We start from the raw sequence: 14,596 nt of genomic DNA, 5'->3' as shown, positions 1-14,596 counted from the left end.
TCAGGCATGTTGGGGGGATTGCATGCAATAACATATGCGAAGCACTAGACTGTGTTCAAGTATGTAATTGGCTCTGCTCAAGAGTTGGTTCTCCACTCAAATCCTGCCCTTGCTACTCTTATTTATCAGCTAAGCTTTTGGAGGACAATACTTATGCCTTCTCCTATCCCTCTATCTTTCTAATAAAGACTCCTGTCCCAAAGGCAGATAGATGGAATCCCTGACTGAGGCAAAGTAGCATGAGAGAGGAGAGAGAACAAATCCAAACAGCCAAAAGGAGCAGCCTACAGGGAAGCCCCTATTGTCCAGAAAATGCTTCAGAGGGTCTCTGTTTGGTCTTTGCAGCCAATAATGCTAGAAAAACTTCCGAGCGACAATAAACCATTCCCACTGGCAGAATACAATTTTGTTTGTTGTTACACTAGTCATTCATGAGGAATATCTTTGCTTTGTTCTGGGTCATTTACCTTGAGTTGGAAAGATGCGAAATGAATTAGCCTGGAGGCCAGGAGTGGGGGGATATGATTTGTATTAATATTTTTTGAGATATGATGTTGGTATGCAACCATAATAACCAACACACTGAAAAGTTAATTCAGCAGGAGTAATTCTGAGAAGTAATGCAATGTATTTGTCACTAAGGAGGACTGCATAGCCAAGTGATTTCTTTATGCATTTTAAAGTGTTTTTAAACCGTTGGGTAGCTATAGTCAATTTTTAAACATGTTTTCTCATTAATTTTGAATTTGTAAATGTACATTGTACAGGAGTGTTTTAATCATCTGGGGAGGCTGCTTCACAGATGGCTCTTGTGTGACCTAAAATTTCAATGATTGTAATGGATCAGAATGGATGATGGTAAACTTGCTTGGAGATTTGCTGATTGTCAACAGTTTTACAGCTTTGCTACTGTTCTTGAATGTTTCGTGCTTCTTCAAAATGAAAGGAAAGCAATTGTAATGGGACCATCAGGACCAGGAGTTGCCTAAATGAAATAATTTCAGTCAGTTCCTTACTATTCTCTGTGGAATTCTTTTCAGTGAAAATACACCAACAGAGGGATTGATTATGTTGAATCCAACACATGTGTAGAGAGTGAGTCATCAGCTCTCCAAGCCTACACATGACAGGCCATTTCATGCCTCTCTGTGATACTATATGCAGTCCTAATTAAAATATGAGAAAATCTAACAAGAAATGCTCTTATGAATTACTTATGCCAATGTTCTCCTTCTGTGGCACCAGAAGCTGAGAATTGCCTGGGCAGAGGGTTTACCAGGTACATAAAGCTTTACCTATCACTGCTAAAGATTTAACTTGGCTGAGTGCAGTAGCTCACACCTGTAATCTCAACACTTTGGGAGGCTGTGGCAGAAAGACTGCTTAAGACCAGGAGTTGGAGACCAGTCTGGGCAACATAGTGAGACCCCATCTCTACAAAGAATAATAACAACAACAACAAAAATAACCAGGCATGGTGGCACATGACTGTGGTCCCAGTGAGTTTGGAGGCTGAAGATCCCTTGAGCCTAGCAGATGGAGGCTGCAGTGAGCCATGATTGATCATGCCACTGCACTCCAGCCTGGGCAACAGAGTGAGACTCTGTCTCAAAAAAAAAAAAAAAATTGAATTTAAAATGCATTTAGAAACCAGAATTATAGTAGACAAATCCATTTAAGAGATCCCTGTTTCTGTTTGTTTGTGCTAGAATCATGTGTATGTTACACCCCAGGCCTTACCATGCAATCTGCCTGCAGCACAGTGCAGGGAAAAGAAGATGGTCTGGGACATTAAGAGTCACATATGTTCTAACTCACTAGTGTTACCCACACAACAGGTGGGTTCAGTCGCTTGGCAGGTAGCAGTCCAATGATAACCAAGGAGGATTTAACAAGGGGGTTTTATGACTTGCCACAGGTATGGAGGATACCAGGGATAGTCCCAAAACAGTGCCTGCCCTAACAAAAGTGAACACAGGGCTTTTATTGGTCTGGTTAACTGAATCATTGTATGTAGAGGTGGCACATAGGCAGCACAGGCACGGCCACCGATCATGCCTCTACATATGTCACATGTATAGAAAATGGCCAATAAGCTTCTCCCTGGGTTTGGAGGTTAGTATGGTAATGAGTGGAGTTCGCCAAAGTCCATCTCCAACTCAGGCATCTCTGGATCCCATCAGTTTTGTTTTTCCTGGGCTGAGCTTCTTCCTAGAAGTTTTGTTGAAACAAGAACTTAAAGTGCAACAGTTACAAGTGGATACATTTTCACAATAATGCATATCCAGAACCCAGCAACCCTGGGTTACACTATCTATGTGTATCTGTGCATAAATTAGCCTTTCTGAATTTTATTTTTTTGGAACAGAGGACGGTTAACTCTGCCAAGTGGAGAGACTGTGAAGGTGAAGTAACACGCTTAATCCTGGCACAGAACACACTCCACAAGTAGTAGCTCTTTCTTGGTCTCTTACTATGCTCGTCCTCTGTAAGAGGTGGCCCCCAGACTGCACATTCCAAGGCCTCATGAATTCCAAGAACCTCCACCTTTAGTCTCTATGTTTTCACATTAATAATTCTTAGGAAATTCTGGAGACTGCCATTCACTGGCAGGTGTTTGAAACTCCAGATTCCTAATGCTGCTGAGGCTCTTCAGGAGGGAACTCCAGGAGAGGCACCAGGAGTAAGATGAGGCCAGGATATTCACTGTCCAGATGTCCCAGGCATTCTAGCAGGAGTCTCAGTACTGAAGTGGGACACACAACGCTTGTCCTTTGGGGGCCCTGGCAGGGAAATGTTATTTCTCATTCCCTATTTGAGCAGGTACTGGTGTGAGAGTTCTGCTGAGCATGGTATTGAGTACCAGCCTAGGAGACTCATCTTCACCTAAATTGTGAGTCATTACTGTTTATCTTTTCTGACCATACATCACTCCCAACAGTACCCTGTTGATAGAGACAGAAGGCAGAGAAACTCTAGGCAGACAGGGCAGGTCCCTGGTGAAGTCCCACCTTCCAGCCGAAAAGCATGAAACCCATGGCCCAAAGTGAGAACTTCTATCCCTGTGTGCCCACTCTCTCTTGACTGACTCTTTCTGAATTGTATCAGAAATGTTACCAATTGAATGTTGCCTTTTCCAAAACTACCTGTGGCCCACCCTGCTCCCCATCCTGTGCCTGTAAAGACCACAGACTCAGTAGTAGACAGAGAAGCAGCTTGACTGGAGAGAGGGAACTTGATTTCAGAGGGATGGTTGGCCCTAGGAGGAGAGATGGCTTAACTTCAGAGAAGAGCCAGCCAGAGGCGGCTGGACATTAGGGAAGATTACCTGTCCATCCTGTCGCCTCTCCAGCTCCCCTCTCTGCTGAGAGCCATTCCCATCGCTTAATAAAATTCTCCGCCTTCACCATCCTTCAAGTGTCTAGGCAACTTCATTCTTCTTGGATGCCGAAGAGAGCTCGGGACTCACGTAGTGTGGGTACCCAGCAAAGGCTGTCACATTGGCCCTTTGCCCTTGCTAGCAAAGGGCAGCCACCCCACAGGACGAGGCAAGGGCCCCACTGAGCTGGTAACATACCGCTGTCCATGGATGGCAGAGCTAATAGAGCATTGTAACACGCCCTCTGGGGCTTTGGGGGTTGCAGACACCCCACCTGGGTGACACCATGGGGTCTGCACGGAGCCTGCTCCTGCTGGAGTCCAAAGCTGCTGGCCGGATTCTGAACTTGCTTGCTCATGTGATCCCTCCCACAAGAGGTTGAGTGGGGCGGGCCGAGTAAGTTGGCACCCCTGTCACAAATATGATGAAGGGGTCGAGAAGAACTCTGGTACTGCTGTCATCTAGTGGGCCCGGTGCCTTACCTGGTCCCTGAGCCAGTCTTGATAGAAGAAAAGGGACATTCGATAAGCTTTATGCTTCTTGGTTGAATGTATTACTCTTCCCAGAGACTTTTCACTTTGATGAGAATCAAGTAGAGTAAAAAGTCAAAGGAGGCCGGGCTTGGTGGCTCAAGCCTGTAATCCCAGCACTTTGGGAGGCCGAGATGGGCGGATCACGAGGTCAGGAGATCGAGACCATCCTGGCTAACACGGTGAAACCCCGTCTCTACTAAAAAATACAAAAAACTAGCCGGGCGAGGTGGCGGGCGCCTGGAGTCCCAGCTACTTGGGAGGCCGAGGCAGGAGAACGGCGGGAACCCGGGAGGCGGAGCTTGCAGTGAGCTGAGATCCGGCCACTGCACTCCAGCCTGGGAGACAGAGCGAGACTCCGTCTCAAAAAAAATAAAAGTCAAAGGAATGAAACACCTAATAGTGGAATATCAAATATGAGGAGCCCAGAGGGGAGCAGCCTTGGGTAGTCTAGGCTTTGAGGCCCTGAGGAAGATGGTCTCCACTGACCTACTTGGGAAGGCTCTCATGTGGGAAACAGTTTTGTTCCTTATGCAGCAAGTATGTGGGTATAGGCTAGTGTTCAAATATCAAGACTCACATTAACCAGAACACCCAGTAAAATCACTGTTCTGCCCCTTACCCTATTCCCTTGGCAGACAGACTCAAGAGAAGTCCACTCTCAATGATGGTGATGGCAAATAGCTATGCTGCCACCCTCTGTCTCCCATGCCTGGCACATCCCACTCCTCCATCCTGGTTGACTTTCCTGCTGAGCCCATGCTCACTCAGGATCCTTCTCAACCCTGCATCCCAGGCAAATATTATTGTTTCATCAGATTTTACTAATGCGATAAAATAGATCTGCCTTCCTCAGGCTATGAGGTGCACATTCTAGATAAAGTAGGCTGCAGAATCAATATTGTTTGCCATTTTGCTGATTTTACTCTCTTTAGAGATGGCCAGCAGCTTTCCCAAGGTCATCCAGTGGTTTATGGCAGAAAGACACCTCAAAATGGGATCTGACCTCTTCAAACCCTGCACTTGTCTACTCTGTGTAGCTGTTTCCTTGAAATCACAGGTTCTTCTTTTTTCTTTACACACCTTAGGACATGTTAACACAAAGGTACTTCCCCCAAGGGTGTAGATTTTCACTAAAACAAAACACACACCAATTCTTTGCTTAGCAAATGTCGTGGGCTTAGGATTCATGTGTGACCCCATAAAAATTAGGAATTATCTCACATATCTCATCACATACTTCCCTTTGAAAAGCTGCCTTCACCCTTCACCTACTGGGACCCTGGTCAGTAAAATAAACATACTGGTTTCGATGATGATAAAGTTCAAGTGAGCCCCAGTTTTAGGATTGTTCCATGAATAAGGTGTTTTATTTACACTGTCAAATTAAAAGAAATTTATTGGGCTGGGCATGGTGACTCACACCTGTCATCCCAGCACTTTGGGAGGCTGAGGCAGGCAGATCATGAGGTCAGGAGATTGAGACCATCCTGGTCAACATGGTGAAACCCCATCTCTACTAAAATACAAAAAAAAAAAAAAAAATTAGCCGAACATGATGGCATGTGCCTGTAGTCCCAGCTACTCAGGAGGCTGAGGCAGGGGAATCTCTCGAACCCAGGAGGAGGAGGTTGCAGTGAGCTGAGATTGGACCACTGCACTCCACCCTGGGCAACAGAGTGAGACTCTGTCTCAAAAAAAAAAAAAAAAAAACAAAAACAAAAAAAAAAAAGTATTGACTCCCAGGTTAGCCTCTGTCATACAGAACTTCTGGTCTCCAGGCCAGTACTACATTGTCACTGGGGGGCATACTTCCAAAACATTTGGTATTCTGAATTCTAGGAAATGGCCAAGTGTAGCGTTATGTTCTCTGCTTCTTAAAAACCTTTCGTTTGGCATGGAAACACACGCTCTGATCTGTATGTCAAGTTTTTCTGTGTGCGGCTCTTCAATTCAATTACCCAATATTGGACTATTCATAGGGAGTTCTTCTGAGAACTGAGTCAGAACTCAAAGGCTGGCCAACTCCCAGGGCTCTCCCGGCTCCCCACTCACGGTGCCCACTAAATGCGTTTTTACTTCCTCCACCAGTTCTCATCATCTTAAAATCTAACTCAAGCCATGGTTGTCTATGTGACCGTTGTTGACTAGTCTAACCTGTATTAATTTTTCTTTTATCTGAATTAATACAGTGTGCATTTTGATAAGAGCTGCTTTTTATGGTTGATTGTGTGTGCACTGCACTACCGTAGGGTCCCATTCTCAGTGTTGTCTTTGAAAATTTGTGTAGTTATCACTCCATCATTCCAGCATACAATAGGAGAGTGGCTTGAAGCAAGGTACTTAGTTAATGCACACGATGGTGCCATATTGAACAGGGAAAAAGCTACCCACCAGTTCCAACTACCCAGTCAGACACTGGGAACTATCTTGTTCTTCTCTACAGGGCACGCACCTTGAGGTCTAGAGGAAACAATCATTGACTGGATATCTATTAGGTTGCCAGAAACTGGGCTGGGCAGTATGTTACTTCACTTCATTCTGTTAATAATTATAAAGTTTAAGAATTGTCTCCTTATTTTAGAGGTTAAAATATAAGTAATTCATTCAGTTATGTAGCTGATCATGACAGAGCATTGATTTGAACTCTGATCTTCCTCATTTCAAAGTCCACATTCTTTCCCTCATATCCCATTAGTCCCCAGTATATATGGCACAGAGATCAACCCTCTGTGGATTCTCAGTAAATGCTATGAGAATTAATTAGCTAAAGAAGAGTAGCAGAGAGCAGTTCATGGGTCATCAGGGTTTTGTTTATAGCCTGTAGTGTTTAGCTGTCCTATCCCATGGTGTAGGTGAGAGAAAAAGTACTGACGTGGACCATGTGGACCCATAGTTACTTGGAGCCTCAGCATCAGGACTTACCATCCAACCTTACATCTTCAGAATTTCCAGATCTTCCCCTCTGTGGAAGTGGCACCACTGTAGTAGCATGGAAGGTTGATTGGAACTTGGTGGATATTGACTGAAACATCTTAGAAACTCTCTGGAACCCAGAGACGCCAGAGATGAAACTTTGGTTGAAACTCATTAGAAGAGGATTGTATTAGTCCATTTTCATGCTGCTAATAAAGACATACCCTAGACTAGGTAATTTATAAAGGAAAGAGGTTTAATTGACTCACAGTTTGGCATGGCTGGGGAGGCCTCAGGAAATGTATGGTCATGGCGGAAGGGGAAGCAAACATGTCCTTCTTCATATGGTGGCAAGAAGGAGAAGTGCTGAACAAAGAGGGAAAAGCCCTTTATAAAACCATCAGATCTTGGGAGAACTCACTCACTATCACAAGAACAGGAGCATGGGGGTAGCTGCCCCCATGATTCAATTACCTCCCACCAGGTCCCTCTGGCAACATGCGGGAATTATGGGTACTACAATTCAAGATGAGATTTGGGTGGGGACACAGCCAAACCATATCAAGGATAATTTTAAAGTCTTCTAAATTCTGTTTTATTATTCAGCATCTCACATTTAAAATGTTTAGGCTATATGGTCCTGTGAGCAAGGGTGCCTGCCTGGGGGTTGTGACTACATGAGAAATTGGTTTGCTGCAATAAACAGAGGCCTGGATGTGGCAGGAAACCCACATTCCAATGCAAGCCACACATGACCAGCTATCCTCTCTGGCCAGTCAATCCATCTCTCCACGTTTACTTACATATAGAATGTGGAAAATAATCTCTTCCCTTTACCTATGAAGGGCTTTATGTTGAGGTAAAAGAATTTTTTTTTTTTTTTTTTTTTTTTTTTTTTTTTTTTTTTTAGACAGGATCTAGCTTCTGTTTCCCAGGCTAGAGTGCAGTGTGGCATGATTATGGCTCACTGCAGCCTCAAACTCCTGGGCTCAAGCAATCCTCCTGCCTCAGCCTCCCAAGTAGCTGAAACCACAGGCATCCACCACCATGCTAGGCTACTTGTTTTACTTTTTGTAAAGATGAGTCTGGCTGGGCGCGGTGGCTCAAGCCTGTAATCCCAGCACTTTGGGAGGCCGAGACGGGCGGATCACGAGGTCAGGAGATCAAGACCATCCTGGCTAACACGGTGAAACCCCGTCTCTACTAAAATACAAAACTAGCCGGGCGAAGTGGCGGGCGCCTGTAGTCCCAGCTACTCGGGAGGCTGAGGCAGGAGAATGGCGTAAACCCGGGAGGCGGAGCTTGCAGTGAGCTGAGATCTGGCCACTGCACTCCCGCGACAGAGTGAGATTCTGCCTCAAAAAAAAAAAAAAAAAAAAAAAGATGAGTCACATTATGTTGCCCAGACTGATCTCAAATTCCTGAACTCAAGCAACCTTCCCGTCTCAGCCTCCCAAAGTACTAGGATTATAGGCATGAGCCGCTGTGTTTAGCCTAAAAGTATATTTTTATGTAGAGGTGTTTTAAAGTTTGCTAGTGGCAAATGTTTATCACTATGTGGCTAATAATAATATTTAGCCATTCATTTTGAGTATCCAATAAATATTATTAAGATCTGTCTTTCACAGGCACTGTTCTAGGCACTGATGATACCTAGTTGAAAGAGATGCAAATGGTACCTGTTCTTGAAGAGCTTATATCTGAGTGAGGGTAGATACAATATAAAATTTAGTAAACTGTTAATAACAAGAAATAAATGTACAATATAGTTTCAAATAATAATAAGGATTTGAAGTAAGACAGGGCAATGAGATAGAGTAGGGGTGGGGCCGCATCTAGCTGGTTACCTGTTTTTGTACTGCCTTGGGGCAGAGATTTGTTTTTAAATTTTTAAATGGCTAACATTAAAAAAATAAAGGTCTCTTGATATGTGAAATTATATTACATTGAAATTTTGATGTTCATACTTAAATTTTTGTTAGAACACAAATACTCTCATTCAATGGCAAAATCGAGTATTTGCAACAGAGATCATAAAAAATATTTACTATTTATATTACTATTTGACCCTTCATAGAAAAAGATTTACTGATTGCTGTGATGGGCTGTGATGGGGACATAATTTGTCTAGGTTGATCAGAAAAAGGCTTTACAGGTTTCCATCATCACCATTATTCATCATCATAATTATTATTTTATATCTTCTAGATGAGCAATCTCTGGCAAACTATTTAACCCATCATTATTACATTGAGAACAGATAAACTTTAAAGTCAATTCCTGCTTGATTTTGTGACCCTTTGAATGATGTATATTCAAGTTTCTCTCTGTTAGAAGTTGTTACATTTGTTTAAGTATCCCCAGCAAAATTTTCATCCTTCCCAGCTTCTCGTTGCCACCTACCTGCGTTTTTGCGCACCCCATTCTGTTGTCAGATGGTGTGTGCCAACAAATTGTGTTAGTCTGAGGAAAACATAATTATGAAGGTAAAACTGATACAAAATAAGGTCATTAGCTCAGCCAAATATAAATTATATTTGGATCACCTATTGTTTGGGATTTTCTGCCTCAGTGCTCCCCCCATTAGAGAGCTAATCAGGAGCCAGCTGTGACTGCGACTGGCGCAGTCTCTTACATGTGAGTTTCATAAAGACTGATTGGTGCAATGATTAGCCGATGCTATCTATCAGCCATTGCTGTGTGGCTATCATAGCTCTGTGTTGAAGTGTGCTTTACAGAGATCTGGGAGCCTCTTTAGGCATATTGCTGGGGGTGAGGAATGTACCACATCTTACCCAAGAGGGAAGGCAAGAAAAGTCAGATAAATGCAGGAGGTAAATGAATTGCAAGTGAAAATCTGGAGATGTAGCCTTTTGGGGTATACATATAATCAGATACTGTAAAACATTCAGTGGATCCTCATGTGGGAATAACTGTACATTTAACTTCTAATGACAGATAACCAGTGGCAAACCAAGTTATTTTAAAATGTGTTAATCACAATTGTATTGACGTACATTGAGGACAGAGCAGTACAGGTGTACAAAAGCTATTTTTATTCAGGAAACAGTTCTTGATGTGCATATGGATTTGAATTTTTTTTCTATAAATTGCAGATCCGCCATGAGTCTGTAGCCCATAGATTGGGAGTCATTCTTCCGGATCAGGAATCAGCAAGCTACAGCTAGTGGGCCAAATGTGGCCGCCCATCACCTGTTTTAGTAAATAAAGTTTTATTGGAACATAGCACACTCATTTGTTTACTTATTGTTTATGGCTGCTTGTGCACTATAATGACAGAGTTGAGTAGTTGTGACATAAACCATCTGGCATGTAAGCCAAAAAACGTGTATTATCTGGCCCTTTACAGAAAAAGTATGTGGACCCTTGCATTCAATTATTGTTTTCTCATGGGTGAGAGTGGGTTTTTTAAAAGATATTTAAATCCCAGTGTATCCTAAATATGCAAATACTATCTGGTAAGGTGGAAGAAAATATGATAAAATCATTCATGGGATTCTGAAATATTAATTCTAGATATTGTGTACATTTCTGGAATAACAAAGCTAAAGAATATTATTTATACAGGCAATTCCTTTGCCTCTATGACCATCTATTTATTCAATCTACTTAAAATAACTTTGTTTTTCAGGGCAAACTCTTAAAATGTTTATCACCATTTTATTATCTGCATCCTGACGTGTTTCTGAGTGCTCCCTTTCTGATGGGCACTGAGAGAAGATCTGGGAGCTTAATAATTTGAACACACAGAAAATTCTATCTTCTAAATAGTGTAAATTGTTCTTCTATCCTCTGGGTATATCTGTCTTTTCCTCCTCAGTCCTCAGAGAAGAAGAAAAATATCTGGTAACTTGTGTTACTTGAAAGCTCAGATATACCCTCTTTTATGCAATAGGAATCGGTTAGGTTCCTGAATGGGGAAACTACTGTGATTTCAGGATATCAAATCTAGAGTTTTATTCAAATACCTTTTTAAAAACCCTAGGACATATTCTTTTGTAAAGAAAGTATTCATTTTAAAACATGAAAACACAAGTGTCACATACATAGGTTTTGCTAGATTTTATTTGCAGATGGTAGATTTTCTCTGTTTAAGCTTTTTACCCAGGATCTGTGTTCCAGCCTGGTGGCCATACCCACTGGCCGTATTCTCTGCTTATTTGACATGAAAAGACTTCCCATATTTGGAGTGGAAACAGAAAAAATAAAGAAGCAGCGAATGTTCACATGCAGTGTCCAGTTAGAGGAACACGCTGGCTTTCTGAGGGAAAAGGGCACTCACACAGAAGTTCAGGAGTCAGATAAAAGTTACATTGCACTGGGTTCCTATCCCCACAACCATACTTTCCACCGAATTACATTTTCTAACCTACCTTTTCAAAGGGTGGCTGAGATTTTTGGGTAGGGCCAGATACCACTCTGCTGTGACTTCAGCTTGACAAGGTGTCTGAAGATACCCTCACAAACAGCCTGATTTTTGCTCCATGGTTTCCATCAAAAACATCAGTTCGTATCTTCATCTTATTCCGAGAAACTTTGATGCGGAAATGTGTATCTGAGCCCTGTGGTTGACCCTTGGACTTCCGAGAGCCGACTGACCTCGTAAGGTTGGCATTGTCAGAAGCTGTGTTTACACCTCAGGAAATGGTCCGCTTCTTCCAGAGCAGCCTACGAAAGTGAAGGCAATAAGCAGCTAATGCAATGAGATCAGTGTTCGAGGTAGTACTGGGTGTCTGGGGGCCAGTGATACTTACACACACGATTTGTTAGATAATGCAGCAAGAGCTGAGGCCTGACTCAGGCTTCACGCTTTGTGAACTGCCAGTTTTAGTGCTGTTTCTATTTCCATCAAGGCCTTCCCTTGCTGTGTAGCCCAGCCTTCACTGGTCTAAGAATCATTCATTCACTTACTCTGCAAATGAGTACCTGCATTTGCAAGGTGTGATTCTGTGTGCTGTGAGACTATTTTAACAGACACGGTATACATTTATGATAATTGATTGAGAGAATGGAACCTAACCCTAGAAGAAGACATTATCTACCTGACACTTGAAGAAAGGGAGGTAGACAGTACACTCCATCTTCTGAAGATTGGGCTGTCAAGGAGCTGAGAATTTTAAAAAGATCTTTAGGACCATTGTCTTCATTCCCTAAAGGCTGGAATAGAAAGTATCAAAATTAATTGTGCCAGTAAAAGCAAGATGACAATCTTAAAGCATGGTAATGAGAGAGAAAGAGAGAGAGAGAGAGAGAGAGAGAGAGAGAGAGAGAGAGAGAGACAGAGGTTGCTGCTCATGAATAACATGGTGTGCACTAAAGATTTGGGACAGAGGGAGGGCACACATATAGCTTGTAGGATGCTGTGTCCTGGGTAGGGTGCTATTTCAAGAGTGAGCAGTATGTGCAGAGCATAGCCACGTGGAAGGGCAAGGTTCTGGGAATGGAAAATAATTCTAGATTATTAAGGAGACATGAAAAAAGATGAGGGCAATTATAACAGTTAAGTAAAGGTTTGGGTCCTAATGACCAGGGTTTGGGTCCTTGCTTCATTGCTGTAAGATGTATTTGGACAGTTAACCTCTCCATGCCTTTGTTTCTCTATCCATATGGATAGGAAATAGGATATCAATCTGCCCGAAATGGGGGCTGTAACATATTATTATATCAACATATATATTAGACAAATTATAAAGAATGTCTTATGATATAGAATCAAGTTTAACAAACTGTTTTTTTCTGTAAAGTTCAGGCAGTAAATATTGTGGGCTGTGGCTGTGGGTTACCTATCGTCTCTGTTGCTATTCCTCAGCACTGTCATTATAGCACAAAAACAGCCACGGCCACTACATAAACAAATGGGTATAGCTGTGTTCCAATAAAACTTAAGTAACAAAAACAGGTTGTGGGATGGATTTGACCTGTGGGCTATAGTTTACCATGTGTTTAGAATATGGACTGTGTTCTGGCTGTTACGTGTTCATGTGTGTTACAGGGTTGGGTGTAGGGGATTCATTCATAGTTTTTACATTAATAGCCCCTAAAAAGCTAAAAAAAAGAATGGCACAATTAGATTTTAGAATTTAGAAAGATAGCACTCTTTGAACAGAGTGGTGGAGTTACCAAAGTGTGCAATTTTATGTATATGTTTGTGTGCATATGCATATGCTTGGGAATTTGTGTTTGTACATGTGTGTGTGTGTGTGAGCATTGGCAGAAGTGAGATGAATCTACAAGCTACTGACATAGTCTAGAGATTGTGAGAACTTGGGATAAGATAGGGCATTAGAAATAGAGAAGAGAGCACCCTTGGGTGACAATGTGTTTAGATATTTTAGGATGACATCCAGGTTTCTACCTGGGTGATGAGATAACAGCTACTGGAGGAACAGGCTCAGGGAAGATGCTACATTCATGTGAGGAGAGGCTGAGTTTGATCAACCCATCAGATATGTTTTCTTGTGGGCATATTGAGTTCAGAAGAGACAAGGTGTGTAGATACAACTGTGCAAAGCACTATCATATGCCTAATCCAATCCCAGAGAAGGGAAAATAGAAGAAAATAGTGTGCGTGTGCATGTGTGTGTGTGTGTGTGTGTGTCTATGCAAAAGTTGTTTAGCCTAACTCATTCATGTGTTAACATAAGGCCAGAGATACATGGACACACTTGGAAGTTCTGGGAATTGGGAGAAAGAAGATTTAAAAATTTCTTCTCCTAATATTCCTCAAATTCAAGAGTGCCTTTCCACTATGAAGGTGTCAGTTATCAAGATACTCACAAGCTATTTAATTCCTTATCTGTAAGAGTATGTAGAAACTAAAGAAGTATCTTTATGTTGGACCTTTAGGCAAGACAGAAGGACCTGTTTTTAGTCAACAAGTGGAGAGAAGAAAATAGAAAACAATGCGTATAATACTCAGACTGTAGTTCTTTACTCTAATGGAGGATTTCCATAAAAATCCTTTTATTGACCTCAAGGGCACATAGTTTACATAAATTCCGTATGTATGTGGCTGGTCTCACTGACCTACCTACCTAGAGTTTCCCTGGCTTCTTTTGAGTTCCCATTTAGGTTTTTTAAAATTATATTTTATTCAGCATAGATGGTTCCTGTGTGAGAGAGTGTGTGTGTGTGTGTGTATGTGTGTGTGTACAATGTGTCCCCAGCAACTGATTCCAAAAATGACTTGCTGAAATGCACAATTCTGGCTGAGCTGGCACTGATCTTTGGATGTGGGTGGATTTCTGCTGATTTGTGGAAAGCTTCATGCCCCAACCCCCTGTGAAGTCACAGCTGGCTTTTCCAGGCCAGTTGGCTGGAGGTAAGAGTACCATCTGGGGCATTGCAAAGCAGTGAGACTAACTGGTCTACTGGGGAGATTGAATAGGCAATGTGGATCATGCTGGTGGCAGCCTCCAATGAGTGCACTTCACTCTACCAAAATGTTCAAATAAGACTTCAGTTTACAACACATAGTTTGGGTATTATATTAATATTAGTGTTTGCCTATTATCTTGCCTCTGACTCTGGAAAGAAGACTGATTGTATTACCATCATTTTATATATATATTCTAATCCTAACAATAACCCTATGAGGTGACTATTATTTTTCTTCATCCTTATTTTAGAGATAGGGTGACATATGGAAAGATTGTTACATACTCTGTACATGGAAAGAAAAGATACTGGCATAGTTGCTAAGAGCCCAAATTCTTTTTTTTTTTTTTTTTTTTATTTTATTTTATTTTAT

At 42.0% G+C, this 14,596-nt stretch overlaps 1 protein-coding gene across 5 annotated transcripts in view; it reads left to right on the top strand.

Annotated features, from left to right (window-relative positions):
* The window catches only part of CTNNA2 (catenin alpha 2), a 1,170,559-nt gene that overhangs the window by 609,510 nt on the left and 546,453 nt on the right, over positions 1 to 14,596 (top strand). The window lies entirely within an intron of this gene.

The sequence above is a fragment of the Rhinopithecus bieti genome, unplaced genomic scaffold (assembly GCF_001698545.2).
Source record: "Rhinopithecus bieti isolate Rb0 unplaced genomic scaffold, ASM169854v2 scaffold_17655, whole genome shotgun sequence".
NCBI classification, from domain to species: Eukaryota; Metazoa; Chordata; class Mammalia; order Primates; family Cercopithecidae; genus Rhinopithecus; species Rhinopithecus bieti.
The sequence above is the reverse complement of the archived record's forward strand: the minus strand, read 5'-3'. Positions and strand labels throughout refer to the sequence as shown.